At 58.1% G+C, this 26,785-nt stretch overlaps 1 long non-coding RNA gene across 1 annotated transcript; it reads right to left on the reverse strand.

The window, feature by feature from the left end:
* Positions 1-5,290: 5,290 nt before the first annotated feature.
* LOC128314260 (uncharacterized) lies at positions 5,291-7,748 on the reverse strand. Its single transcript, XR_008295755.1, has 2 exons — positions 7,515-7,748; positions 5,291-5,812 (listed from the first exon to the last, which is right to left on the reverse strand). It is a non-coding gene; the product is annotated as an uncharacterized LOC128314260 (long non-coding RNA).
* Positions 7,749-26,785: the final 19,037 nt, after the last annotated feature.

The raw sequence follows: 26,785 nt of genomic DNA on the forward strand, positions 1-26,785 counted from the left end.
GGCGGGACATCCAGGTAAAGGAGCCCAGGAGATGGCTGGAGCTCCAGGACGCGAAGTCTGGAGGGCGAGGAGATGGCCCCAGGTGAGCAGCAGAGAAGAGAGGGAAGGAGCCCCGAGAACTGCCCCGTGTGAGAGGTGGTGGCGGGAAGGGAGGGGCAGCCGAGAGTTGGAAGGGAAGAAAGGAAGGGAGCAGAGATTCCCAAACGGAGGGAGCGTCCCCAGAGGGAAGTGCCACAGAGGGCTCTCCCGTGTCTCCCTGGTGACCCCAGGGGTCAGCGCAGGACTAGGGCCAGGTTGGCAAAGTGGGCGTGTGACCCGGAGGGCGGGCCGGGGGAGCGGAGCTTGCCTGACGCCTGACGAAGGCCCTGCCTGTGCTGCGGGCCATTTCCCAGTGCTCTCCTGCTGGCTCGACTGGCTTGGAGGGGCTCCGGGGCTTTGTGGACCCAGGAACCCCGTCCTGGAGGTGCAGGCGGTCCCCTGCAGGCAGGACCAGCCACGGCACCCTGGAAGGGAGATGCATCCAGAGGTGGGTCAAGCCTCATCAGATTTCAAGGGCCAACTTCAAAGCGACCGCAGGGCTTGGTAGAAAGCCCAGGAATGCCAAGGGCGGGGCGGAGGCTTGGCGGGAGGATCCCCTTCTCCCCGGAGAGCCAGCGGTGACCTCTGGCTGTGAGGTGGGCGGGGCCAAGGGGAAGTTCCCACACCTGTGTGTGGGGGGGGGGGCAGGCATCTGAGGTCTGTGGGCTCCCGGCCCACCTGTCACCTGCTGCCGTGGGCCGTCAGGAGGGTGATCTGCCCTCTCTGAGCCCTGGCTGTGTTCTCCATAGAATCAGCGGAGGGAGAGACATCGACCCAGCCTGCCAGGGGGGACGGCGGCCGGAGGCTCCGTGAGATGCCGCTGCTGAGGACCGTGCGTACGCGAGAGCGTCATTGCGTGCGCACAAGTCCCGAGGAAATCAAGGACAGGGTTCCCGGGGGAGGAGAGGAGTCCACCTGTGCAGGGCCTTTCTATCGCACACACATGCACACAGGCTTACACGCATCCTTATGCTCATGCACAGCACGTGCACACGCGTGTGCTCACAATCGTGTATGCACACCGAGACGGGCGCATGTAAGTGCACCGCGTGCCTTTGCACACACAACCACGCACCTGCATACATGCACACCCACGTGGCCCACACGGAGGGGTCGCCTGTCCTCGCAGACACGGCAGCCTCCGTGAAACCCCAGCACAGCCCGTGCCCGCGCCCCACTCCGTCCTCCTCACTGTTAACAAAGACACTTTTTTCAAAAATTTTTTTAATGTTTATTTACTTTTGAGACAGAGAGACAGACAGAGTGCAAGCAGGGGAGGGGCCGAGAGAGAGGGAGACACAGAATCGGAAGCAGCTCCAGGCTCCGAGCGTCAGCACAGAGCCCGACGCGGGGCTCGAACTCACGAACAGTGAGATCATGACCTGAGCCGAAGTCAGACGCTCAACCGACCGAGCCCCCCGGGAGCCCCATAACGAAAACGCGTTCTAAATGAAGGGGGGGGGAAACACTTTTTCTAAACAATTTACAGTCCAACTGAAAAAAAAAAATCAAAGGCTAGCTAAGCAGCAGCGACCCAAGGGCAGGGGTGCAAGGGAACCTTACGTGACGTCCGTCCTCCCAGACTGGTGCCCGTGGCTCCACAGCAGGGCCACACATGCGTGTCTCAACACCTCCCTCCGAGGGGCAGGAAGCGGCCACACGCAGATGGCCAGCTGGAGAGGCGTGGGGGCAAGTGACCTCCCCGGAGTCTCCTGTCTCTTCCCTGCTTCCTCTGGGTAGGGTGGTGACTTGGACTGTCCCCTGATCTGCCTCACCAGGGGCACAGGTCAAGCGCCTCCTCTGTCAGGAAGCCCTCTGGGACTGCTGCAGGCCGAGTCCCTCTCTGGCATCTCCGATCGAGTGTCACGATCATTCCGCAGCCGCCTTCTCAGCAGCTGAACCGGAGCCCAGGTGTCGTCGGCGGTGCCCGGCCCGGGTGGGGGATGGTGTGGACGGGCACCCTGGGGTCTCCCGTTCACTTGCTTGTTCACGTTCCCAGGATGTGTGGCCCGCAGCGTGGGTCCGGCTTGGTGCCTGACTCCGGGCCGTGGCGTCCATCAGGACCACCGCCCTGGAGAGACACGTGGGTCCACAGACTGTGGCTGTCGCCCGGCTGGAGCTGGGGCGGGGGCTGGGGTGGGGGCGGGAGGTGTCTTCCAGCCGGGCGCTCACCTCAAAAAGAACCCCCTACCCTTTAGCTGTCCCCCCCCCCCCTCGTCTTCCCAGCCTCCAGTCCTCGTGGCTATTGGATCTGCCCTCTCTCTGGGCTTACCCGTTCTGGGCACTGTGTGCACACGAGTCGCACAACGTGGCCCTTAGTGACTGGCTCCTTTCTCTGAGCGTGAGGATTTTTTTGTTTCGTTATTTGCTTTGATGGGGGAGGGGCAGAGAGCGAGAGGGAGAGACCGAATCCCAAGCAGGCCCCAGCGGTCAGTGCAGAGCCAGACGCGGGGCTCGAACCCACGAATCGTGAGCCCAAATCAAGAGCCGGGCGCTTAGCCCACTGAGCCGTCAGGCACCCCAAGCGTGAAGTGAGGTTCAAGTACGTGGCGACCAGTATCAGCACCCCATTCCTTCTCCCGGCCGGTACCATCCCGCGGTGTGGGCGGCCCCGGTGCGTTTATCCCGCGTCACGGGCGGGCGTTTGGACCGTCGCTACATCTCGGCTCTGTGCCCTTGTCGTCACTCGTGTGCGAGTCTGTCTGTAGACGGTGTTGCATTTCTCTTGAGTGACGACCCTGGGAGTGAATCCCTGGGTCACATGGCCACCGTGCCGTCCAGAGGGGCTCGGTGTCCAGCACAGGGTGGGCACATAGTAGGTGCTTAAGAAGCACTTGCTGACCTTCTAGAAGCTGAAACAAGACTGGGGGGGGGGGCCCTTCTGCTCTCACCACCTGAAAGCCTTGCCTGGAAAGAAAGGGCATCTTCTCGGGCCTAAGGAGCGTCTCCAGAGGCCGCCCTGCCTTCCGCCTTGCTTGGCGCCTAAGCCTGGCACAGAGCGGGGCGAGTGCGAGAGAAGCATGGGGGGCAGGGGAAAGAAGGCGCCAGGCGGGCGCGTGTCGGTGTCCCGCGTGGATGGCGGGCGAGCCAGGGGAGGGGCTGGGGCACAGGAAGCCCCCTGCAGCGGCTGTGGGCCCCCTCGGCGCTGGGCACGAGGGGATCAGTGATCCCCGGAGGCACTTCCCATGTCTGTCGGGGGTCACGCTCACTAGTCAACTGTCGCTCCCCCTGGAGCCCCCCTGGCTGCCCCCAGCTGCCCCCACAAGCACGTGGCCCTGTGTTTCCCTTGCTCTTGCCCTGCCAGCCAAAGCGGGACCCCGGACCCTGCTCGCATTTGCACAGACCGTTGATAAGCAGGGACTCAGGGTGTGAACTGGCTAGTGTCCCCATCCCCTGCGGCCTGACCAAGCTCAGCTCCATCCACCGCGGGCGTTCTGTCCTGTCCTGCAGTGGCCTCTCAAGCACATTGGTGCATGGTGGACAGCCACATGTACGTGCACACACACACACACACACACCCATGGCACGCAGGGGCAGAGAGCAAGGTGTGGAACCAGCGAGCACGGAGACGGCAGGTTCATACAGGCGTGCTCCGAAACGACGAGCTGTCTCTGGACAGAGACCCGGGAGAAGCTAGGCGCTGGTCCTGGAGGCTGGCCTTAAGGGAACTGGAGGGGCGGCTGCAGCTCGGGGACAAACAGGCCTCACCCCCCTTGTTGCCCTTTGGAAGTCTGCACCGTGTGTCTGTGATCTTTGCCAAGATCAACTCTGATTTCCAGCATTGGAGATTGCCCCCTCCCCCTCCCCTCCTTAAGCCCCTTCAGGGTCTCTCTTGTCCTGAGGACAAAGCCCAGTTGCCCCCTGCATCCTAGCGGGGGCTCTGCTGGCCTTGCCCGCTCACCTGCCCCATGACGGTCTGATTTCAGTGCCGGCTTGAGCTCGCCCCGGGGCCTTTGCACAAGCCCCGCCTGTGCTGCAGCCCGCCATCCTTCCTCCTGCGCTGCCATCCAGGCTGGCCCAGCTGGGAGCCTGTCACAACCCCACTGGGATTAGGTCTCTGCAACCTCCCTTTTCCCAAGGATCCTCAGCTATCCTCCCTTCCTGCGGCCCCCAGTGAGGCTCCTGGGGCATGTCTCCATCCACTCTATGGTGAGGTTCCTGGGACCACAGAGCAGTCGCTCAAACACGGTTGTCGAGTGAGTCAAGCTGGAGCAAGAGGGTGGCGTTCGGGGTGTGGGTGCAGGTGGCGTGGGAGTGAGGACGCGCTGCCCCAGGGGAGCGTGTGGCTCCGGGCTCGGGGGCGGAGGCGAAGGAGGCCCAGCCCGGTCTGGAGGAGGCCCCGACAAGGCCCGGACCTGGGGGCCTGGCCCTCGGGGACCAGCAGACCCTTCTCGGGGCCGGGAAGGGCCAGGAAGGGTGTCCGGGCAGGGTGAGGGGCCCAAGGCGCGATCTTTCCTGGCGATGTCAGCTCAGTGACGTCACATGGGCCGCCTGAACCGGGCCTTGGAAGGGTCTTTCTGCCAAAGACACCGGCGGAGGCTACAGAAGAGGTTCGCTCGGTGGGGCTCGGGCCTGGGTTTGGGGAGCACCGGGAGACGGGGGGAGCGTGCGGGCGGCAGGAAGAGGCCCGAGAACCTGCCGGACGGAGGCTTTGGGCCACGCGGGGCGTGGAGGTGCGCGGGGGGGCCCCGTGGGATTCTCGGAGACGCCCCGACCCAGGGCCGGGTCAGACCCCACCCGCGCCCCGCGGGCCAGCCCTCCGGCTCCCCTCCGCTCCCCTCGCCCTGGCCAGCGCCCCCCCCCCCCCCCCCCCCCCCCCCCCCCCCCCCCCGCGCTCTTGCCCTGGGAACCTTCCAGCTGAACTTTGCTGGGGCTGAACTCCGAGTCACTTCAAGGCAGTTTCGATTAAAACACAAGAAAGAAAAGAAAGGAAGGAAGACAAGAAGGGAGAGGGGTGGGGGCGGCCTGCGCGGGGAATTCTGCAATTACCCTTTGAAATTAGAATATTCAAACAGATGTTTCTGCTCTCATCCTGTCCTGCTCTCTTTCCAATCCAGTGAAATTAGGTCCAAAGTCATTATTCACCTAATCACGCTAATAGTTTAACATCCGATCTGCCCTCTGTCCAGACGGGAGGGGAGTAGCCGAGGCTCGATTTTAGCACTTCCTTGCCACTGATCCCTTAATTAAGTGGCATCTGTTCTAATACAAGTTAAATATTGCAGTTGACTTTATTTTCCTTCGCCTGGTCCTCCGGGTCCTGAGATGAGGGCAGATAAAGTGAAACACATTTGCTTCCCTTTCCCAGGAAAGGACACAGAGCTGCCTTTCTGGAAACGCGGCCCATCAATCATAAACTGATTACAAATTCGTCACCTTGAATCAATTTCTGTTCACAAGTTCAAAAGGCACTATGAGCTCGGGGCTATCTGGAATATTCTACATGTGGAGAGGATTAACATTTGATCGAATTCCTCCTTCTGAGCGGGAGGCCGGTTTGGCCGAGCCTGGGGTGGGGGAGGCGAGTTCGAGACACGTGGGCTTTCACCGCCAAGAGCGGGCGCCCCTGCGTTCCCAGGCCCCCCTCCGCCGCGGGGAGTCTGGCTGCTGCGGGGAGGGGTCCCGGGCACCTCGATGTCCAACCCGATCTTGCCCGAGGCAGTCTAATCGCACCGTGGCATCATCTCTCATAGGCAGAGTTTTCCCTAAGGTAACTGTCCTGAGGGAAGCAGCCCTGTGAGAGAGACAGAGAGAGAGAACTACTCACCAGATGGGAAGGGAAGGACGGGCTTGTCCCAAAGTCCCCAAGATGCCCTCGGGCTTCCGCCCCCATTCCAGAACCTCAAGAAGGGGGACTTCTGTCCTGAGGTTTGGCGAAAGAAAAGCCTTAGCTTATCAACAAGCCAGGCCTCTGAACGACCTTGTCCTAACTCAGGGAGATGAAGTGGGGGTGTCGGGGGGGGCAGGGGAGGGGAGGCAGAAAATCCCACTTCAGAGGGCTTCCGCTGGACTCCAGGTCAGACATGGTTTTGAAGAATGTTACCATTTTACCCCTGGAAAAGGGAGAGGAAGGGAGAGGGTGGAGTGGGGTTGGGGTGGGGGGGAGAAGGAAGGAAGAAGGGAGGGAGGGAGGGAGGGAGGGAGGAAGGAAGGGAAGGAGGGAGGGAGGGAGGGAGGAAGGAAAAAGGGAGAGAGGGGAGAAGGAAGGAAAAAGGGAGGGAGGGAGGGAGGGAGGGAGGAAAGAAGGAAGGGAAGGAAGGAGGGAGGGAGGGAGGAAGGAAAAAGGGAGGGAGGGAGGGAGGGAGGAAGGGAAGGAGGGAGGGAAGGAGGGAGGAAGGAAGGAGGGAGGGAGGGAGGGAGGAAGGAAAAAGGGAGAGAGGGAAGAAGGAAGGAAAAAGGGAGGGAGGGAGGGAGGGAGGGAGGGAGGGAGGAAAGAAGGAAGGGAAGGAAGGAGGGAGGGAGGGAGGAAGGAAAAAGGGAGGGAGGGAGGGAGGGAGGAAAGAAGGAAGGGAAGGAAGGAGGGAGGGAGGGAGGAAGGAAAAAGGGAGGGAGGGAGGGAGGGAGGAAAGAAGGAAGGGAAGGAAGGAGGGAGGGAGGGAGGAAGGAAAAAAGGAGGGAGGGAGGGAGGGAGGAAAGAAGGAAGGGAAGGAAGGAGGGAGGGAGGGAGGAAGGAAAAAGGGAGAGAGGGAAGAAGGAAGGAAAGAGGGAGGGAGGAGAGGGAGGGAGGGAGGGAGGAAGGAAGGGAAGGAGGGAGGGAGGGAGGGAGGAAGGAAAAAGGGAGGGAGGGAAGAAGGAAGGAAAGAGGGAGGGAGGGAGGAGAAAGGGAGGGAGGGAGGAAGGAAGGGAAGGAGGGAGGGAGGGAGGGAGGGAGGGAGAGAAGGAGGAGGGAAGGAGGGAGGGAGGGAGGGAGGGAGGAAAAAGGGAGAGAGGGAAGAAGGAAGGAAAGGGAGGGAGGGAGGGAGGAAGGAGGGGAGGGAGGGAGGGAGGGAGGGAGAGGGAGGGAGGGAGGAGGGAGGGAGGGAGGGAAGGAGGGAGGGAGGGAAGGAGGAAGGAAAAGGGGAGGGAGGGAGGGAGGAAAAAGGGAGAGAGGGAAGAAGGAAGGAAAAAGGGAGGGAGGGAGGAGGGAGGAAGGAAGGGAAGGAGGGAGGGGAGGGAGGGAGGGAGGAGGAAAGAGGGGAGGGAGGGAGGGAGGAAGGAAAGAGGGAGGGAGGGAGGGAGGGAGAGAGGGAGGGAGGGAGGAAGGAAGGAAAAAGGGAGAGAGGGAGGGAGGGAGGAAAGAAGGAAGGGAAGGAAGGAGGGAGGGAGGGAGGAAGGGAAGGAGGGAGGGAGGGAGGGAGGAAGGAAAAAGGGAGGGAGGGAGGAAGGAGGGGCGAGGAAAGGAGAAAGGAGGGGGGGGAGGGAAATACCGGGGCTTGTGGCCATCAGGGCCCCTGTACCTCTGCTCCGCCCTCCAGGTGGGGTCCTGGGCACATGACAGCCCCCAGCACCTGTGCCTCCCTCCAGTCCTTCTGGACTCGGGGGCCCTGCACCCGGACCGCCCCGTGGGCACGCGGGGTCCGGGGGAGGGAAAGAGGGGGCGTCCGGGCCACCCTGGCGTCAGAATGGGGGGCGGGGCGGTCGGGGCACGAATCCAGCGCCCGCTCCCTGCACGTGCTGCCCCGGCAGCCTCCCTCATGCGCTCAGCTCGTCCAGACGCCGGAACCCTCCAGCACCATTGGCGGGAACGTAAACTGGTGCACGGCCTTCCTCTGAAACATTAAAAATAGAATCACCACGTGACCCGGCAGTTCCACGTCTGGGCGGGTTCCCGAACTAATTGAGAGCAGGGGCTCGAAGACAGGCTCGCCGCCCAGGCTCGCAGCAGCCGAGTCGTGGGGGGCAGCCCGGGGGGGAGGGGGGGCACCACCGCGTGGCCCGTCCGGACAAGGGGGCGGCATTCAGCCTCCTGAGGGAAATTCTATCGCTTGCGGCACCGTGGAGGGTCTGGGGGACCCTCGGGCGAGTGACACAGGCCAGTCACAGAAGGACAAGCACTCGCAGGACAGACGGGCGACGGAGGGGGGCGCCGCGGGCGGCTCGCGGGACGGGCGCTGCCTCCGCCGGGTAAAGCGCTCCAGGACCGGCCGTGCCGCCGTGCGCCCGTGACCCCCACTCGATAAGAGATCGTGTTTGTCGGGTGTGGTGTTAAGTGTGCTCGTTTTGTTCATTTTCACCCCCTACTGGCCTCTTCTGGGTAAAAGTTCTGGGGAGAAATCTTCCCGGGCCGGAAGTCTGAAACCCACGTGCGGGTCCGTCGTGAACGTCACCACGCCGGGCTCCGCTCAGGGGCACCAGCGTCCCCGGGGCCTGCGCCGGGAGACCCTGCTCTGGCCCCAGGCCCTCCTGTCCCAGATGAGAAGAGCGAGGCCCCAGGAGGGAAGGAGGGTCTCCAAGGTCACCCAAGGTTCTTCCCTGATGGCACGAAGGGGCCCCCCGGCCCCCCTCCTACCTGCTTGCCTGGTGCTGCTGAATTTACATCCGGGACCCTGCCTTCCGCACCCCTGAAGTCCACTCCCGGAACGCGGAATGTTCCAGGCCACCGTGGGTGCCAGAGACGGACGTGGCCACCGTCCCCGGTTAGCTCTGAGCAGAACGACCTCCGGGGACCAAGAAGCTGGTGTTGCGGCTACAGCCGGGGTCGGGAGAGAGAGGGACCACGGACGGGGAGTCCCCGGGGAGACAGCTGGGAGGGCAGCAAGGAGGCCTTGCGTCCCGTGGGGGACGCGGGCCCAGTGCTGCCCGGATCCTCGCTCCACACGGCTCGTCCTCGGCTCGCACAGGCGCTCTGGGAAGGTCTACCGGGCGAGCAGTCCCAAAGGCCCTGGGAGTTTGTGGGTGCGTGGCAGGGGTGGCCTCGTGCCTGTAGGACACCTCCAGGGGTGGGGGACAGGAAATGGAGTGTGGATGGTCCAGGCAGAAGCCAGGCAGAGGAGAGCACGGGATCTTCCGGGAGCTGAGAGAAGTTTCATCGGAGGGTGGTGGACGCTCTGGAATCACGGGAGCTGTGCCTCCAGGGGGCCAGCACTTAGCAGGTGCTCCCGGAGCATCATCCCCTTCTTACAAGAACAAGCAAGAACAGTGGGGACTGGAGCACAGGTGTGGCCGCCTGGGGGAGCAGCCAGGAGGCAGCAGGCAGGTGTGGGGGGAGGTGAGATCGGGGGGGGGGGGGGGGGGGGGGTCCTGAGAGGCGGGAGCTCCTTTGAGCTGGGAGGAAGCCAGGGGTCTCCCTGGAAGAAGGGGCGTTTGGAGCTGTACCTTGAGGAAAGCCCAGGCCCTGTGGACAGAGAGGCCACCGTTCCTCTTGGCAGGTGTAAGTGATACGATGCTCGGGGGGTCAGCGGGTTCTCGGTGGCAGAATGACCTGACCCCGGACCGAGGTCCTTGTCCTGGACCTGAGCCGCCTGGGGGTCTGGCAACCAGGGCGGGTGGGGAGACGACTGGGCAGCCGCTGGACGGGAGAATGCCCACTGCCTGCCTGAGCAGAGAGCTCCCCCTTCCTCTGGGGGCTGGAGTCCCCGTGGGAGAGGCGGTCTGCTGGCCATGAGGGCACAGGGACAGACAGTCTCTGGCAAGACAGGCCCCAGGTACCAGCCAGCGGCCCCGGGAACCCAGCCCCAGAGCCCCGGGTGAGGCTGGGTGCCCTGAATTGCCCCCCTAGCCTGGGGGTGCACAGAGGAGCGGTCAGGAAGCTCAAGCCTCCCCGTCTGTCTTTTTCTGCCTCAGCCCTGGATCTACTTTGGGTTTAATTGTTCTGTTTTCCCCACAGATTGTCATTTCTTTACAGAATGACGATGACAAAATATCCCAAACACTGTCTCTGGAGGCAGCCAGACCAGGACATTGGCTCCTTCAGTTTCCAGCTGGGGCTTTAGGTGTGGTTGTTGTGTGGCCTCAGTTTCCTCATCTGTATAGTGGGTTGTCCCGAGAATTATATGAAGTTCGGTTCAGATGCCAGCTTGGCCCGTCTCGGGGATGTCCAGTGCCAACTGGGGATGCACGGGGCCCGGATCGGTCTGTGGGAGCTTCCCAGCTGAGCCAGGGTTGGGTCTGGCACAGGAGGGGATGCTCTGGCCTCCGTCCCTCCCTCTAGCCCTGGAGGTGTGAGCTCAGATTGGGAGTCCACGCGTGCAGCCCCTGCACAGACCCCTGCCGGCATGGGTCCCCCGGGCACAGTGCTGATGCAGGGGCATCAGGAGTGCCAGGGAGAGCTGGCCTGGGGCTCAGGACCCGTCCCTCTGTGCCCTGGGAGAGAGCCAGGAGCGGAGGGGTGGGTCTCTCCCCCGGCTCACCCAGCCCGTGCCTCCTCACCCCCTCCCGGCTTTCACAGGCCCGCAAGCCATCAGGGCAGGAGGGGACCCCGTGGGATGCTCAGTCCAAATGACCTACTGCAGGGCACGTCCTGCCTGAGTGTCTTCAGCGACGGGCACTCCTCACTTTCCGAGGGTCCCCCTCCCCGGACGGCTGTTCATTAAAGTGCCCTCCTCCCCGTGCTCCCCCAGCTTGGGCCCCACAGGCGTCCTCAGCCCTAATCCCCGACCCCCTAGGGCCCCCACCCCAGCCTCCACTCCAGCCCTCCCGTAACCCGGGGCTGCCGACTCCTTTAGACTCAGCCGACACAGAGGCTTCTAGTGACTTCTGAAGCTGCATGGGGCAGCTTTCCGCCAAATTTGCTCTTGGAAAGAGCTCTGGGCTTGGGGTCAGGCAACCCCTGTCCCTGTCCGGCCCTCCACCGAGCACTCCTGTGTCCTGGGGCGAGCACTTAACCCCTGGCCTGTGATGCGATGGCTCAGAGGGTCTGAGCCACCCACTTGGCACATGGCGTGAGGAGCAGACCCCGGTGAGCATGTCCTAAGGGGCGAAGCAGCTATCACCCGCTGTTTCCACCTTGGCCCAGGGGCCCGGGCCTGGAAGAGGAAGGACACTGATGGTGGTGGGGCCCACCCAGGCCCCTTCCAGGGGTCATAAGCAAGGGGCTGGCGTACTTTACGCCTTCCAGCCATCCTCACGGTTACTCCCTTTTAGAAGTGAGAAAAGATCCACAAAGCTAAGACCTCAGCCCTGGCACCTGGGAACGTGACCTTACCTGGAAATGTGTCTTTGCAGAAGTAATTGAGTTAAAGTGGGGTCACCCTGGAGCAGGTGGACCCTGCGTGTGACAGGTGTCCTTACGAGGAGAGAGAGGTTTGGACACGGATACGCTCAGGGGGGAGGGCGCGTCACAGTGGAGGCGGGGCGCAGGCGAGCCCAGGAATGCCTAGGGTTGCTGGCAAACGCCAAGGGCTGGGAGAAAGGCAAGGAAAGATTCTATCCAGTCTCAGAGGGTCACGGCCCTGCCCACACCTTGGTTTCAGACTCTGGTCCCCAGGCTGTGAGAGAGCACATTTCTGCCCCAGGACACTCCCACAGTCTAGTTTCAAATCCAAGCTCTGCCTTGAAAGCCGCTGTGTGACCTTGGGCAACTTGCTTAGCCTCTCTGAGCTTCAGTCTCCTGGTCAGAAAAAAGGAGAAGGACGGTTTCCCTCACAGCAGGCCCTGGTGGTGGGAACAGAAGGGAAGAGGGTGGGACCTCTCCCCACGGCAGGGGGGAGGGGTGGAGGGGGGGGGGCCAGCCTCAGGTCCAAGGTCCTTCCCGTGGGGGGCCCTCGGAGGGAAATGGGGTGTGAAGAGGCTTGTCTGCCTCCCTTTGATGTGCACAACTGCAGCCCAGGAGAGCAGAGAGGGCACTCAGGCACTTGGAGCGGGTACAGGGCAGGGGAGTTCTGAGAAAGGCTGGCCCCGCAATTAGCCGTGGATCGAGTTTCTGCTCAAGGTCTGCAGCCGCACGGAGTTGAAAGCCAGGAGCGGGGCCTCCGGTCCTCGGCCGGCACGTCCCCCCGGCTTCTCCTGCCCAGCCCTCTGCTTGGGACTCTGTTCAGTAAATATTAATTTACCCCCGATTACTGATGACAGGTCGGGGACGGCCTTGCCGCCATCGGGGTGAGGGCCTGGGGACAGAGCTGTGTCCTGCAAAGCACCAAAGGCAGGGGCCTCATGGTGCCTGCAGGCAGAGGGGCCCGAGGCCCGGCCACACGGGGGTCCGCCTCTTCTGGGGGGAGCAGGCAAGCGGTCTTGCCAAGTGCTGAGGGGGGCCTGGTGCCGGGAGGGGCTCAGTGCCAAGCCCCCCCCCCCCCACTGGCCTGTTCCCCACCGGCTACTAAGAGATGGAACCCAGCCATGCAAGGAAATTGCTGGAGCCACACTGGCCACCAAGGGGAGGGGCTGACGTCAAAGCAAAGAGGAGGTGTGGGAAGCCACCGCACGGAGTCGGAGTCGGAGCCGGAGTCGCGGGAAGAGTCACCAGAGGGGCCGGGGCAGGACTGGGGCCACAATGGCGGGAGGGCGGCAGGCCGCTCTCAGGCCCGGCCTCTTGTCCCAGGAACCTCTGCTTCCGGGGGCCGCTCCGTGGGGAGAACAAGGCCTCCGCTGCTGGGTGGTCTCTAGGATTCGATGAGACCCCAGTGCGAGGCTCCGCTGGGTCTGTGGCCCTGGACAGAAGCAGCTGGGGGGACTCACCCTGGCTGGGGCCCGAGGGACGGCCGCAGGGAGGGACACAGGAATGAAGAGATGTCCTGGCGGGCGGACCCCGGTTCCCGCGAAGGGCTGTCTCAGACCTCAGAATTCACCCCTGGTGTGGACTGGGGTGCTCTGCAGAGAGGAGTGCTGTCCTGAGGCTGAGCCCGCCCCTCCCCGCCCACTCCCTGCCGATGCCTGGGCTGCTGGGATTGCGGTTGTGCAGAGACCACGCTTCACACACACCCCGGCCCTGGGGGCGGGCACTGTCTCTGTCACCCTGACTCCACCGTCTCCGGGCACGCTCCGTGCCCGGCGTGATCCGGAACTTCCCGTGTCTCAGGAAGTGGCACAGCCAGGGTTGGGTCCCAGGCTGGGTGTGGCGTCTGAAGACAGGACTCGGCTTTCCCGGGCAGAAGCCAGGCCCTCAGCCTCCAAGGAGGTGAAGGAGGCAGGTGGGAACGTTCTCAGGGCGGCTTCGAGAGTCGGGGACCGTGATGCAGTGATGTTCACGCGGAACCTGAGACTGTGACCTTGTTTGGAAGTGAGGTCTTGCGGGTGTGGTGAAGGCAAGGACGGGTTAGAGTGGACCCTGGGCCGAGTGACTGGGGTCCTTACAAGACACACGGATGATGCCACGTGGGGTGGAGGCCAGACTGGCGGGCTGCGGCCACGAGCCCGGGAGCGCGTTGACCCCCAGCAGCTGGAAGGGGCAGGAAGGACCCTCCCCTGGAGCCTCTGGGGGGGGGGGTGGCCCTGCTGACACTTTGATTTTCACTCTGGCGTCTGGAACTGTGGGAGATGCCATGTCTGCGGTTTGAAGCCCCCTCTGGTTATCAGTCGTGTTAGCCCAAGCACCGCGGAAGCCTTCACAAGAGTGACCAACGTGACCCTCCCCTCTGCCCCTTGAGACACACTTTTGTCATCACTATTTTACAGAAGAGGAAACCGAGGCACGGGCTGGGGTGGGGGGCCCGGGCGAGGGGGCGGGCGCTGGCCGAGGCCCTCACAGCATCCCGTGGGGAGTAGACCAGGGCTCCCCGCTTTCCCAATTCTCCTCTCAGCCGGGAGGCTCCATTTGGTTGTTACCGTGCTGCACAAATCAATGCCAATTAGAGTTTAATACTAACTGATGAATGAGCCTGCATTCGTGGAGCCCCTCCTGTGCAGGGCGCTGGGCATGGCCATGAGTCACATAGCCCCTGCCCTGGGGCAGTCCCCGCTAAGCTGGGGAGAGAGCTCGTGATTGGTTGGAGCCTTTTGTCACGAGACAATACCTAGCGAGACAAAGGGACGTGATGCTGATGCCGAGCTCTGGGGTCGCCCCCAGGTTGGGGTTTCTCCACCGCAGCCAGTGGGAACAGAGAGTGCTGCGGCGCCCCGAGCGGCCGCGGCCAGGGCAGACGCCAGGGCCCCCTTCCCAGTGTCCCTCTTGTGAGGAGCGACCCTTCACCTTGTCTCTCCGTCCCCATGGGGCCGAGAGACAGGCATGAGAGTCAGGCTCTCCATCCCAGAAACCGGGCTCCGGGGCACCTGGGAGGAGGCAGCGTGGTGAGTCTGGGCTCCCTCCCCAAGGCTGTGATGTTCAGCTGTCCTAGTCCCATGAGCCCGGCCGGGTCCTCCAGGAAGCTCCCGTTTGCCCTAGGCACCCAGACTTGGTTTCCACCAAAGAACTACCTGGTAGCGATGGGGCTTCCCACAGGAAGTGGGGCCCAGACCCGGCACTCTGCAGCGGGCGGACCGTGTGCAGGATGGGGGGTGGGGGCGAGGGGCACTGTGATCCCTGAGCCCGAGGAGACCGGCAAAGGTGACTCATGGGCCGTGAGTTTGAGGACTGGAGCCTGGTCTGACACGTCCTTGGTCCTTCGCACCTGAGTCCGGCCCGGGACAGGTGCCGGGCAAATCCCGGGCAGGGAGGGAATCTCAATGTCGCACACACAGGAATTATGACTTTGAGTCACCACTCTTGTGACAACTATCCCAGAGCAGTTAACACGGAAATACGCAGTTCGTGCCAGATGGATCGTGGGATGAGGAATCCGCGTTCTCAGCCCGTGAAGGGTCTATGCCCCCTTCCCCCGGCCCACGGGAGGTCAGCTCCCTACCATGTGGAATGGAGAGGAAGCAGACTGCTGGAGGCCGAGGGGACAGGCCCAGAGCTTGGTGACCAGCGAGAGGTCTAATTAGAAGCACACAGACTGTCCGTTTCTGGCAAGTGCCCTCACCCCAGGGCTGCGTCAGCATCGAGGGCTGAACAGTCAGAGATGGGAGCCAAAGCCAGACCCCGGGGCATGCCCACCGAGGAGATGCTTCCGGGGCAGGGCTCGACTGACTGTCAGCTTGGTGTCACACACACCACACCTGGCTCTCCCGCCCATCCCCCAGGCAGGGCCACCATTCCATCTCCGTGGCATTTCACTTCTTGCTGGAAGGGCTGTGTCCTAGTCAGCTGGCCTCCCTGCAACCCGCTGTCCATGCTGCTGCTGGGATGACAGTTTTCGGTGCTATTCAGGTAGGCGGGCAATGGCGATGGACAAGGGGAAGGACTTTCCAACCGGGGAGTGTGGCAAAGGCACAAACCAGAAAAACTGGCCAAAGCTTGCTGGTAGAATCCAGGCAGTTACTTTATGTCTCCACGGAAGTAACCGAGGGAGACACAGACCCTGGAATGTCGTGACTTGGCTCCTGACTACACCTGGGCATGGCAGAAGCCATATTATGGAACATCTAGGAAACCCCTTGGGAGCAAGGGTCACAGGGTCCCAAAAGACACAAGGTTTTCCAGGGTCTACCTTTTTTAAATAGTTTGTGTGGATTTGAGAAAATGGCCAAAAATAAAGGTAACAGAGGGACAAAGCCGTTCCACAAAGCAAGAGATGCCACCAATGGAACAGAAACTACATACAAAATATCAGAAATTAGATGATAAGATAGCACAGAGTAAATTTTTTAAATAAAGGAAAGACTAGTTTGCAAACTAAGCAGCTGATCATTTTCCAGGTTGAGGTGACGAAGAACGGGTCACATTGACACAAATCTTGGTCAAATTTATTGAATTCCAAAGGAAAAGAGATGTCTTCAGGCAACCAGCCTGCAAAAACAAGTTCAGCTATTATCAAATAACTCTGTAGCACCACTCAATGCCATAAAACAAATTTCTGGGAGCAGGAACTTGGGGAGGAATAACCTAGTGTAAAAAAAAAAAAAGCAGACACTATAAAGGTGCTCCATTCTGAAGGCAACAGTCTGACATTCTCGAGCATGAGATAATTCAGAGCAGAGAGCAGCCATAAGTCCATGTTGGGATGGACCACATCCATTCCATGACCACATTGGGCCAACCAAACATAAAAGGAGAAGTTGTAATAAAGGCAGCACGTGATGCCAGAAGAGAGCAGAGCAATGACTAGAAATGGCAAGGAGAAGAGATGTTGTCCAGCAGTTCTATACCCAGCCAAGATGGCCCTTGAGTTTAAAGGCAAAAACGTAGGCAATGTCAATATCCACATATGCAAGAATTCAGAAAATATGGCATTTAGGACCCTTCCTGTGGGAAAGAGGCCTTTTTGAAAAAAAGTCTGGTAAAAGATGATTGAAATTTTAAAAACCTCGGGATTGGAAACATTGTAGTTAAACAAAAAGCTGAGGGTAAGCATTGAATCAAGTTTTACACACTCAACAAATACATGTATTAAGATTGAAGAAGAGTTCATGCATGTTACGAACCTTGACAAAGTAAAACCAATGCTACAATGAACAACAAAGTTGGGGTTATTGATTGGGATTGCATTAAACCCACACGTTGGGGTGGGCAAACTTTCCTAAAGAAGCAGATAGTAAATATTTTAGGCTTTGAAGACTATACAGTCTTTGTTGAAAGTGATCAAATTTGCTACTGAAGTTAGAAACACCCGTAGACAATATATAAGCTAATGGGTGTGGCTGTATTCAAATAAAACTTTACTTACAAAAACGGGCAGCCAGCCTGAGGGCCATAGTTTGCAAGCCCTCGCTATAGATTAATGAGGGGGAAAGAATCAACTTAACAGTATTGAATGTTCCAATCCATGAATATGGTATGTCTCTTCATTTATGTAGATCTGTCACTCACAAATGTTTTGAGTTTTTGTACAGAGGTCTAACAAACCTGTCATTAAACTTATGCCTAATTACTTTTATTTTACTCCAGACAGTTTTTACAATTATTTTACTTTGACTTCCAGTTTTGAAAAAGATGTCAACTTCCAAGCCTTTGGTAGTTTGGATAAATACGACTGATTTTTGTATATCGACCAGGTATCTTGTAATGTTGCAGAGTTCACTCATTAAGTCGAGCAGATTTTTGATGATTTCTTATGCTGCCACAGAGTTTGTTTCTTCCCTCCCAACACGAATGCCTTTTGCTTATTTATTTTTATTTTTCTTTCTTGCCTAACTGAATTAGCTAGGCCCTCCTGTACAATCTTGGACAGACAGGAGTGGTGGAGTAGACATTTTCTTTTGTTCTCATGCTTAGGGGTACATCCAGTCACTCCCCATCAAGGATGGTATTGTCTGTGGGTTTTCATGCATGCCCTTCACAAAACTGAGGAAAATATCTTCTCGTCTTACTTTGCTGAGAGTTCTTATCATGAATGAGTTTTGAAGAATGGATCCTACAGAATGATCTTGTTGCCTCTGTAAAAATGATCGCATGCTTTCCTCCTTATTCTGCTAACACAGCGATCACATGACTTTCAAATCTTGATTCAACCTTGCATTCCTGGAATAAACCCTATAGTCATCTTACTAGAGTTGAATTCAATCTGCTAATATTTTGTTGAATACCATAAAAGATATTATTCTAGAAAAGATATGATCTGGTTCATGTTCATGAAAGATATTGGTCTGGTTTTCTTTTCTTGTAATTCCTTTGTCTGGTTTTGGTATCAGGGCAATTCTGGCCTCCAAAAGACAAAACAAAAAACAAAAACAAAAATAAAACCAATGAGTTGAAAGCATTTCTTCCTTCTCCGCTATTTTCTGAGAGATTGTGAGTTACATTGACATTATTTCTTTCTTATGAGTTTGATAAAACATCTGGGCCTGGAATTTTGTTTGTAGGAAGGTATTGGAAACAAACTGAATTTTTTGATAGTTATAGAGCTATTCAGAATTCCTATTTTTTCTTGAGTCAGTTTGATAACATAGTTTTCAAGGAATCTTGAAAACAAGTTATCAAATATTGGCATATGGGTTTTATTCTGCTTTATTCTATTTAAAAATTAAAAAAAAATTTTTTTTAACGTTTTATTTATTTTTGAGACAGGGAGAGACAGAGCATGAACAGGGGAGGGTAGAGAGAAGGAGACACAGAATCTGAAACATGCTCCAGGCTCTGAGCCATCAGCCCAGAGCCCGACGTGGGGCTCGAACTCACGGACCGCGAGATCATGACCTGAGCCCAAGTCGGCCGCTTAACCGACTGAGCCACCCAGGCGCCCCTAAAAAAATTTTTTTTGAAAACAAAAAGTTGTGCATCATTAATATACACATTTGATGGATTTGGACATAAGCATACACCTGTGAAACCATCACCACAATCTACGGCCTCTGAAAATTTCCTTCCACCTTCTTACTCAGGTAGTTTATATTTCCTTATTATCTTTTTAGTGACTTTGGGATCTGCGGTGAGATTTTTGTCTTCATTTTCTAAGTTGGTAAACTTTGTTTTCTCGATCGGCCTTTCTAGGAGTTTATTAAATTATTTTGCTTTTTTTAAAGAAAAAATTTCTGACTTTTTAAATTTTCTGTTTTGTTTCTATTTCATTAGTTCTGTTCTTTAATACTTCCTTCATTCCCTTTGCCTGTATCCGTCTCTCCTTTTTTTTTTTTTTTTTGCTTCATAACATAAACATAAATCACTGATTTCAAACCACTTTTTCCTGTCTAATGGAGATATTTAAAGAAATATATTCCACTATAAGCATTTTTAACCATAATCTCAGAAATTCTGAGATATTATGTTTCCATGATTATTTGTGTTAAAACATTTTCGGGGCACCTGGGTGGCTCAGTCAGTTAAGCGGCCGACTTCAGCTCGGGTCATGATCTCGCAGCTCATGAGTTCGAGCCCCACGTCAGGCTCTGTGCTGACAGCCCGGAGCCTGGAGCCTGCTTCGGATTCTGTGCCTCCCTCTCTCTCTGCCCCAACCCACTCTCATTCTGTCTCTGTCTCTCTCAAAAATAAATAAACATTAAAAAAAAAAATTGGGGCACCTGGGTGGCTCAGTCGGTTGAGTGTCCAACTTTGGCTCGGGTCACGATCTTGTAGTTGATGAGTTCGAGCCCTGCCTTGGGCTCTGTGCTGAGGGCTCAGAGTCTGGAGCTGCTTCGGATTCTGTGTCTCCCTCTCTCTCTGCCCCTCCACCGCCCATGCTCTGTCTCTCCCTCTCAAAAATAAATATCAAAAAAAATTTTTTTTAATTAAAAGAAAACCACATTTTCCTGGTGAATCTGTGAATTTCCTGGTGAATCTGGTGAATCTTCCTGGTGAATTATTCTTTGATGCATGGGTTATTTAGAAGACGATTAGTTTCCGGATATTTGGGGATTTTCTAAATACTTTTTTTCATTATTATTTCTTATTTAATTCTGCTGTGGTCAGAGACCATACACTGTGAAGCTTCAGTCTTCTGAGATTTACGGACTTCCCTGATAGCTCAGATGTGGCCTATTTTGGCAGATGCCCCGTCGGCACCAGAGAAGAAGGTGTGTCCTCCAGTTGTCGGGTGTAACGTTCTGTAAATGTCAGTGAGGTCGAGGGGGGTGATGATGCTCAGTGCTGCTGTACCTTGTCTGTGCGCTGGATCAACTACTGAGAAGGAAGGGCAAAATCCTCCCTGGTCTTTCTTCGCTGCTGCCCGTTGTCCACAGCCTGAGCACCGGGACCTCGTCCAGCCTGTGTCTTCCTACAGCCGTTTACGCAAGAGGGCAGACCCAGCGCCAGCTTTTCCATCGTGTCCCAAGCAGGCTCCACGCTGACAGCACAGAGCCCGACGCGGGGCTCCACCCCACGAACCGTGAGATCATGACCCGAGCTGAAACCACGAGCCAGACGCCTAACTGATTGAGCCACCCAGGCGCCCCCCACCCAGGCGCCCCAATATACACTTCTTGGTCCAATCTGGCACATAGTAGGTACTCAGTAAGTCAAGTGCATACAGGTGATAATTAATTAATGATCATCCCTCACGTTTGTTGTATTTCACGTTTTCAAGGAACTTACACGTTTATCATCTCACTGCCACGATACTCCTGTAAGACACAATGCTGCATATAGTATTCGTCCAATTCTTGGATGAGGAAACTAAGATTTAAACAGATCCAGTGACCATCCAGAGTTGCAGAGCTGAGAGCTGCTAGTCTGCCCTGGAAACCCCCAGACCGATGCACCCCACCCCCCACCCCCCGGTGGCTCGCTGCCTTCCCGTGTCCTCGCATTCCGCTGATCACCCTCCCTTCTCTGTCCTCTGGTGGGAAAAAAAGCACCAAACAAGCGGGAATCTCCCAAGATCAATATGGTGGGTCCATAAATCAGGAATGATCAGTGGTCCCATAAAAGCTGGCAACGTGTGAACCCCAGCGCTTGAGAAACCGTGTCACTGAATGACTTCAAAATTTATTCAAGCTGGTGTCCAGGTCAAAGCAAATTAGGGAAGGAAAACTTTGAGCAGCACGGCTGCGAATGGGGGTGGGCACAGGGGCTGGTCACAGATGCTTCAGGTGAGCCAAGCAGAAAGGGATAGAAACGCGTTTCCCCCAAACCCAAATGCGCAGATCTTCCAAATAAAAGCTATCGGCTTCTCGTGCAGGGAAAGGTCATCCAGAGCTTCTCGGGTGGGAAGCGACTGCAAAAGCTACAGGAAATGTCTCTCACGCAGTCTCTGCACCCGTTTGGGCCAAGATACGATTCTGTTTCAGTGGCTCCGGTTTCTGTGAAACTTTCACGGCGGGGAGAAAACCCACTTTAAGACATCCAGAGGGGCTCCTACACCTCCCAGAGCGCTCAGGACGTTCGGGACAGGCGGCATACGGGCCGGATGTTCCAGAACCCGTGCTCGATATTCGCCATCCGTGAAAACCAACCACTCATTTGTCTCTGTCACCAGAGACTTCCAGAAAGGACCTTAACCAAGGCTTCCAGCTTGAAATTCAAGCCCAGAGATCGTGTCTGGACATATGGACCTGTCAGGAACTGACAGTAACGTGAAGCACTCTGTATTAATATCTACCACTCGATGGATACTTTTGAATGGAGGGACAAAACCGGGAAGGACTGGATGAATGCGTAATTAACTCAACGGACTCAAAATGACTTCAAAAGCAGGTTGATACTGATTGCACTAAAAAAATGCCCCGCCCCTTAAATTCCTTGGGCTTTCCCGCAAAGACCTTTTCCATAACTCCCAGCTCGGGGACCCGCGCCGGGCACAGAGCGGACGCTGCACAAGCCGTTGTGGAATAAACAGATGAACGAATATGGAATCTTCAGAACTGAAGATTGAGGGGTGGAGCCTCCAGAAAGGGTTTGATGCTTCTCTGAAATGCACTTGATTGTGTTGATCGCCCCCGACAAATTCTTCCTCCCGGGAGCCAGCTCCGAGGAGCGGAGCCGGCTGGTCCCCGCGGCCCGTCTGGCTGCAGTGACCCTGCTTTGCGGCCCCTGTTCAAGCCCACAGCGTCTGCAGATCCGGACCTGCCTTGTCCGTGTTTGAGGATTGGTGTCTAACCGGGATCTGGCCCAGAGTGAGGCCAAGGAGATAATTATCGAACATATGATACGATCAAATACAGTTAAATTTAGGCTGCAAACATCATTACACGTCTGAACGGAAATGTGTTTTGTTTCACAACAAGTTTAGAGGTATGAGCGAATTTAAAGAAACACCTTTGGGGCGTCTGGGTGGCTCAGTCGGTTAAGCATCCGACTTCGGCTCAGGTCATGATCTCTTGGTTGGTGGGTTCGAGCCCCGCGTCGGGCTCTGTGCTGACAGTTGGAGCCTGGAGCCTGCTTCAGATTCTGTGTCTCCCTCTCTCTACCCCTTGCCTGCTCACACTCTGTCTCTCTCTCTCTTGAGATCTCTCTCTCTCTCTCTCAAAAATAAACATTAAAAAAATAATAAGTAAATAAAAATTAAAAAACACTTTTTTGACCCAAATCTGTAAAATATAATAATAAAACCCAAATCTATCACCACATGAAATATAATAAGACAATCATATTCATAAATATCTAAATATATGACAAATATATTTAATAAGTGTATTTATTATGTGTTTACCACAGACCTTGTATCTCCTTACCTCGGGAGAAAAGTCCTGATCATTCTACCTGTTTCCACTGGTTTAACTTCACTCATTGGATTATCTCTTGTATATAAGTTGAAAATGTCGAACTTAAAAACATTCACCAGAAGACAGATAGTGTCTCTCTATATTACATGAATAGACGCAAATTCAAAACAGAAATCTAATACTGAACGGGCATTAGGAATGGGTTGTTTGATTAAATCTTGTCTGAATTATCAGTTACATAATAAGGAAAGTGTTAGCTTTGCCTGAAGAGCCCAGACGTCACTCTGTGTGGTTAATCTTCATCTAAAGGAGACCAGATACTTCTTGGTGGCAATTGAAAACCAACATTTTTCTTATTTAAGGTGATTGGAATGACGGACGCATAAATCATAACATATGAAATTCCCCCATAACGTAGAGTTTCTTTAATACCAAACATTTGTTCCAATTTCTTGACAAGCACTGCGTGTGTGAAAGGCTTAGCACCCGCCGAGCCTGTGCTAATGTGGGCATTTCCTGAAACGTTAGCACTGCCTCTAAGCGAGAGGCAACTAAAAAGCGTGGATTTCGGCAATACTTTCCAGCCGGCGACAATCACTTCCGGGTGGCTTCTCGATTTTTGTAAAGAAGTTAGAATGACTTGGTCAATCACCCGGGTTGGTTTTTTTGTGGTTCTGTTTTGTGGCTGTTGACGTCACATTTTTGCGGCTTGGCAAAACTGACCCAGAGCCCAGTGTGTGACTGTGGCGTGGACCGCGAGAGATACCCCGCTTTATCGGAACATCCCTCCCGATAGTGAGAACCAGGGGAGCGGGGGTGGGGGTGCAGGCAGCCTCCGTATTTCAAACCCTCCTCGCCAGAGAGCACCGTTCACCACGCGAGACTGTCTGCGGGGCGATTTATCTAAGCGGTAGGGAAAGTGCCAGACCGGCTGACGCACCGTGTAGTGTCGTTGTGGAAAATTACATGTAGAAACGTCCGGAAGGAAGTACGGAAACGCACATTTTTAGTGGCTAGTGGCTGCTGCCTCCCTCTGCTGCCTGCACCCGCCAGTGTGTCCGGGGCCACGGGGAAGGGGCTGAGAGCCTCCCCGTGGATGTGTGGCTTCCGCCGGCCCCGGGCAGGCCCCCCACCGAGGGTCGCCACGCCAGGGCAGGCGACGCACGGCAACGTGTCTCGCGAACAATTGCTTGTGCGTCCTCAGGTGTCACCCGGGGGCGACAATCAGTCGGACTTCGTGGAGGAGAGTGTGAGGGGCTGGGTCGAGCCCACCGCAGTCTGGGTGGCGGCACTTTCTGGAAACAAGGCCCCTGTAAGCCCCTCGGGTCCCTGCAGTGTGCCAGCCATGCGGCACCTGCACGGCCCCCTTCTCCGCGTCGCCCTCGATGCGTGTGCGCCTCCACTGGGCTCAGCTACCCCCACCCACTGCTCCTCTCGGTGCAAATGGTGGGGAACGCTTGACCTTGAAGCTCGTGCTTTCCCGCCCCCACTGTAGCCACAATTAGCCCGCACCCCTGGAAGGACTCAGAGGAGGGGTGTCGAGGGACAGTGGCTGTGCTGAGGGGCGCCCTGCATGCCAGCCATGAGCCGGGGGTGGGTGCAGGAGGGGGACAGACAGACGGGACCAGCAGGACCACCACCATCAGGCCACCTTCTGGGCTTCAGGCCCACCCGCCCCGAGACTCGGGCCAGGTCCCTCCGGCCATCCGTTTTCTTGCCCGTAGACCCACAGATTGGGCAGAGTGCAGTGATGGCTCCCCTTTCACAGGAAGCCGCCGGCTGGGCCAGGGTGGGTGTGCAGAGTGCCCACCTGGGTCCCGCGGGCGGGCATTGTGCCCTGGCGGCCGCTCCGGGGGCAGCTAGACCTGGATCTGCCGAAGAGGATCTGATCTCCGATATTCACGGCCTGAAGCCTCCGCGCGGTCACACAGGAGCGGGGCAGGGCGCACCCCCGAGACGCCCATCTCTGCCTCAGTTTCCCCCTTTGAGGTGCCCCCACCCCCGCGAATGCCATCCCACCTACAGAAGAGAGGGGACCCGGGATACGCAGGGGCCGGTGGGTCCACCCTAAGGGGCCACCCCAAGCCTCCCTTCTTGTAGGAATCAGGCTGCAAGCAGCCTCAAGGGGAAGGTCCTTACAGGGAGCGTCGGAGGCCAAACCTACACTGGGACTGTGTAGTTGTTCCAGAATGTTCCCGAGGGAGCAGGAGAAGGAGGAAGAGAAGGGAGAGAGACGGAGGCAGGGGCCAGGAGGGGGACAGACCCAGACCCTGGAGTCCTGGACAAGGGAGGGGGGATGGGAACAGAGAGGAGGAAGGGAGGAGCCCCGGGCCTGGCTGGCGAGGCGGCGGGAGGGGACAGGTGTGGGTGGGATGAGTCTGAGGGCCTCCAGCAGCCCCGTGGGAGCCTGGGCCGGGGATGGCCTGTGGGTCTCCGGCCCAGGGGGTGCCCCGGTGTGAGTGTCGGCCCAGGCGCCACGGTGTGCAGAGGGCACTGGGGGCCCGCGAGATGGCAGGAAAGAGGCCGCGCCCGTGGGCTGAGGCTGGAGCGCTCGGTCAGGAGCCGGGAGGTCAGAGGCGGAAAGAGAAACAGGAGAGTGTGTGTCCCAGGGCCAAGTGACCCGACACCAGGCCCCTCGGTATTCCCACACGGGGTCTTCTCTGACGTGAGCCTGTTCCTCACACTCAGACCCTCTGCTGTGGTGACAACAGCCATTTCCAGTCACACACAGGGCTTTACAGGCAGACTATTCCAAGCCCAGAGAGGCTGAGCCACCGCCCTTAGGTCACTCAGCAGGCCCAGCGGGGGCTCGGACTCCGGGAAAATCCCGCCCACCCACCTCATCGGAGCTCAGCCTAGAGAACGTTCTGGAGAGCATTGACGGATGAGGGAACCCAGAGGGGCGCCAAGCAACCCCTGGGGACAGCGGAGCCACGGGCTGACACCCTTGTGGGGGGGGGGGGTCCATGCAGCAGTCACTGGGTCCCCCGTGTCCATTCAGGCTCTGAGGGGGAGAAGGTGGAAGGGCCTGCGAGGGCGGTCTGTGGATCATTCTAGAAGGTGGGTGGAGACCAGAGAGTGAGTGAGCAAAGCCAGGACCTGAATCGCAGTGTCCCGAGTCCGGGGCAGGGCTCCCCACCGCAAGCTGCCCGCCTCGGTGTGCTGGGGGCGGCTGGGGCCCATCTCGGTCCCCCAGAACGACCTGCAGGCGGGGCCTGGGGGCAGAAGGGCTCAGGAGGGCACCTGATGTCCAGCCCCGGCAGGTGAGCCGGACAGCGGCATCCTCGTCGCAGAAACTCCCGGCCTGAGCGGACACGGCACCAGGCGGGGCGGCGGGGGGCTTGCGCCAGCTGGGTGGCCAGCTCCGGCTGGGGAGGAGGCCGGCAGGAACGGGAGGGGTGCCCCCGTGCCCCCGGCGGCCTGGTCGGAATCACCCCTCGGGCTGGCGGGATGCAGAGAAGCGGGTCGGTGCCTGGTGCCCCGACGAGGAGGGCCATTCCCCGGGGCGCCTTATCCGTGCGGGCGGCGTGGTCAGGGGAAGCTGCGGCCAGGCCCGTCCGGGACGCCCCGATGACACCAGGCGTCGAGGAGCATGGAGACTCGGCCCTTGACCTCAGCCTCACGGCACAGGCAGATTTCCGCCGGAGGATGAGGAGACGGAGGAGGGGAAGGACGGTGCCCGGCGGGGCCTGACGCGGGGAGGGCGCGGGCGGGCCGGCCGGAGGGGTCAGGGACGTGTGCGGGGCCGGCCTCCCCCCGCTGGCCGGTGCGGCCGCCAGGTGCGGTGCGAGGGCCGCCGTGCGGCGGTCTGTCTGTCTGTCTGTCTGGGAGCGCCTGTGAGCGAGAGCAGACCCCGGCTGGAACCGGGCTGCCCCCTAATGAGAGCCAGGTGGGGCCACACCTCGCCTGTCGGGCGGCACCTCCCGGCTTTGATCAGCGATAAGGGCCTAAGTGTTCCCAGGACCCCTGCCCTCCCCCACAGCTCCCCGGCCACCACTTCCCTTTCAAAGCCACCTCTCATCACCCGCCGCGGGGCAGACACGGGCGAGGCCAGGCCAGGGGGCGGCAGGAGCTCGGATTCCCTGCGCCCCTCCCCCAACAGCGCCGCCCAGTACTCGTGCACCCCAACACAGAGCTGTACCCCAACACCACCCACTCAGGACCCAGACCCGACGGAGGGAGCCTGGGGCTCTGGACGCCAACGGGCCTCCCTGCGCTGCCCCGCCAGCCTCCCGGGACGCAGGCGCCCTCCAGGTGTGCCTGGGGACTCGGGTGGGGGGCTCAGACGGCACCGGGACAGCCCCGCGTCACTCCCTGCTCTCCCCTCCTCCCTCCCCGTCTGTTTTATTTTGGTGACTCTTCTTGGTTTGAAAAATGGAGCCCAAAAGCCAGCTCTCTCTGGAGCAAAGCGGCGAAAGGCAGCGTGGGCAGAGAGCCGGCCCCGACGCAGGACGGATCCGAGCGGCTGCGGGCCCGCGGGGCCGGGTGCTCTCTGCCCAGGCCTCCCTTGCCCGGCAAGGCCTCACGGACGGAGACCTGGTCCCGGGGCCTGCGGCCAGGAGTGGTGTCCGAGCCGGCATCTGCATTCTGTGTCCCCCTCTCCCGTGGGGAGATATGCGTGGGCATATCCCCCAGGCCTCCTGTGGCGCAGGAGGGGAAAGGGGTGGTGGCCGTCAGTGTCCTCATGTGTGGTCAGCGTGGTGGCCACCAGCTGACGGGAAGGCCGGGCGCCTGTCCCTGGGCCGCGTGACTTGGGAAGTCACCAGCCTCCCAGAGGCCCCAC

This window comes from Acinonyx jubatus, chromosome B1, assembly GCF_027475565.1.
Source record: "Acinonyx jubatus isolate Ajub_Pintada_27869175 chromosome B1, VMU_Ajub_asm_v1.0, whole genome shotgun sequence".
Taxonomy (NCBI): Eukaryota; Metazoa; Chordata; class Mammalia; order Carnivora; family Felidae; genus Acinonyx; species Acinonyx jubatus.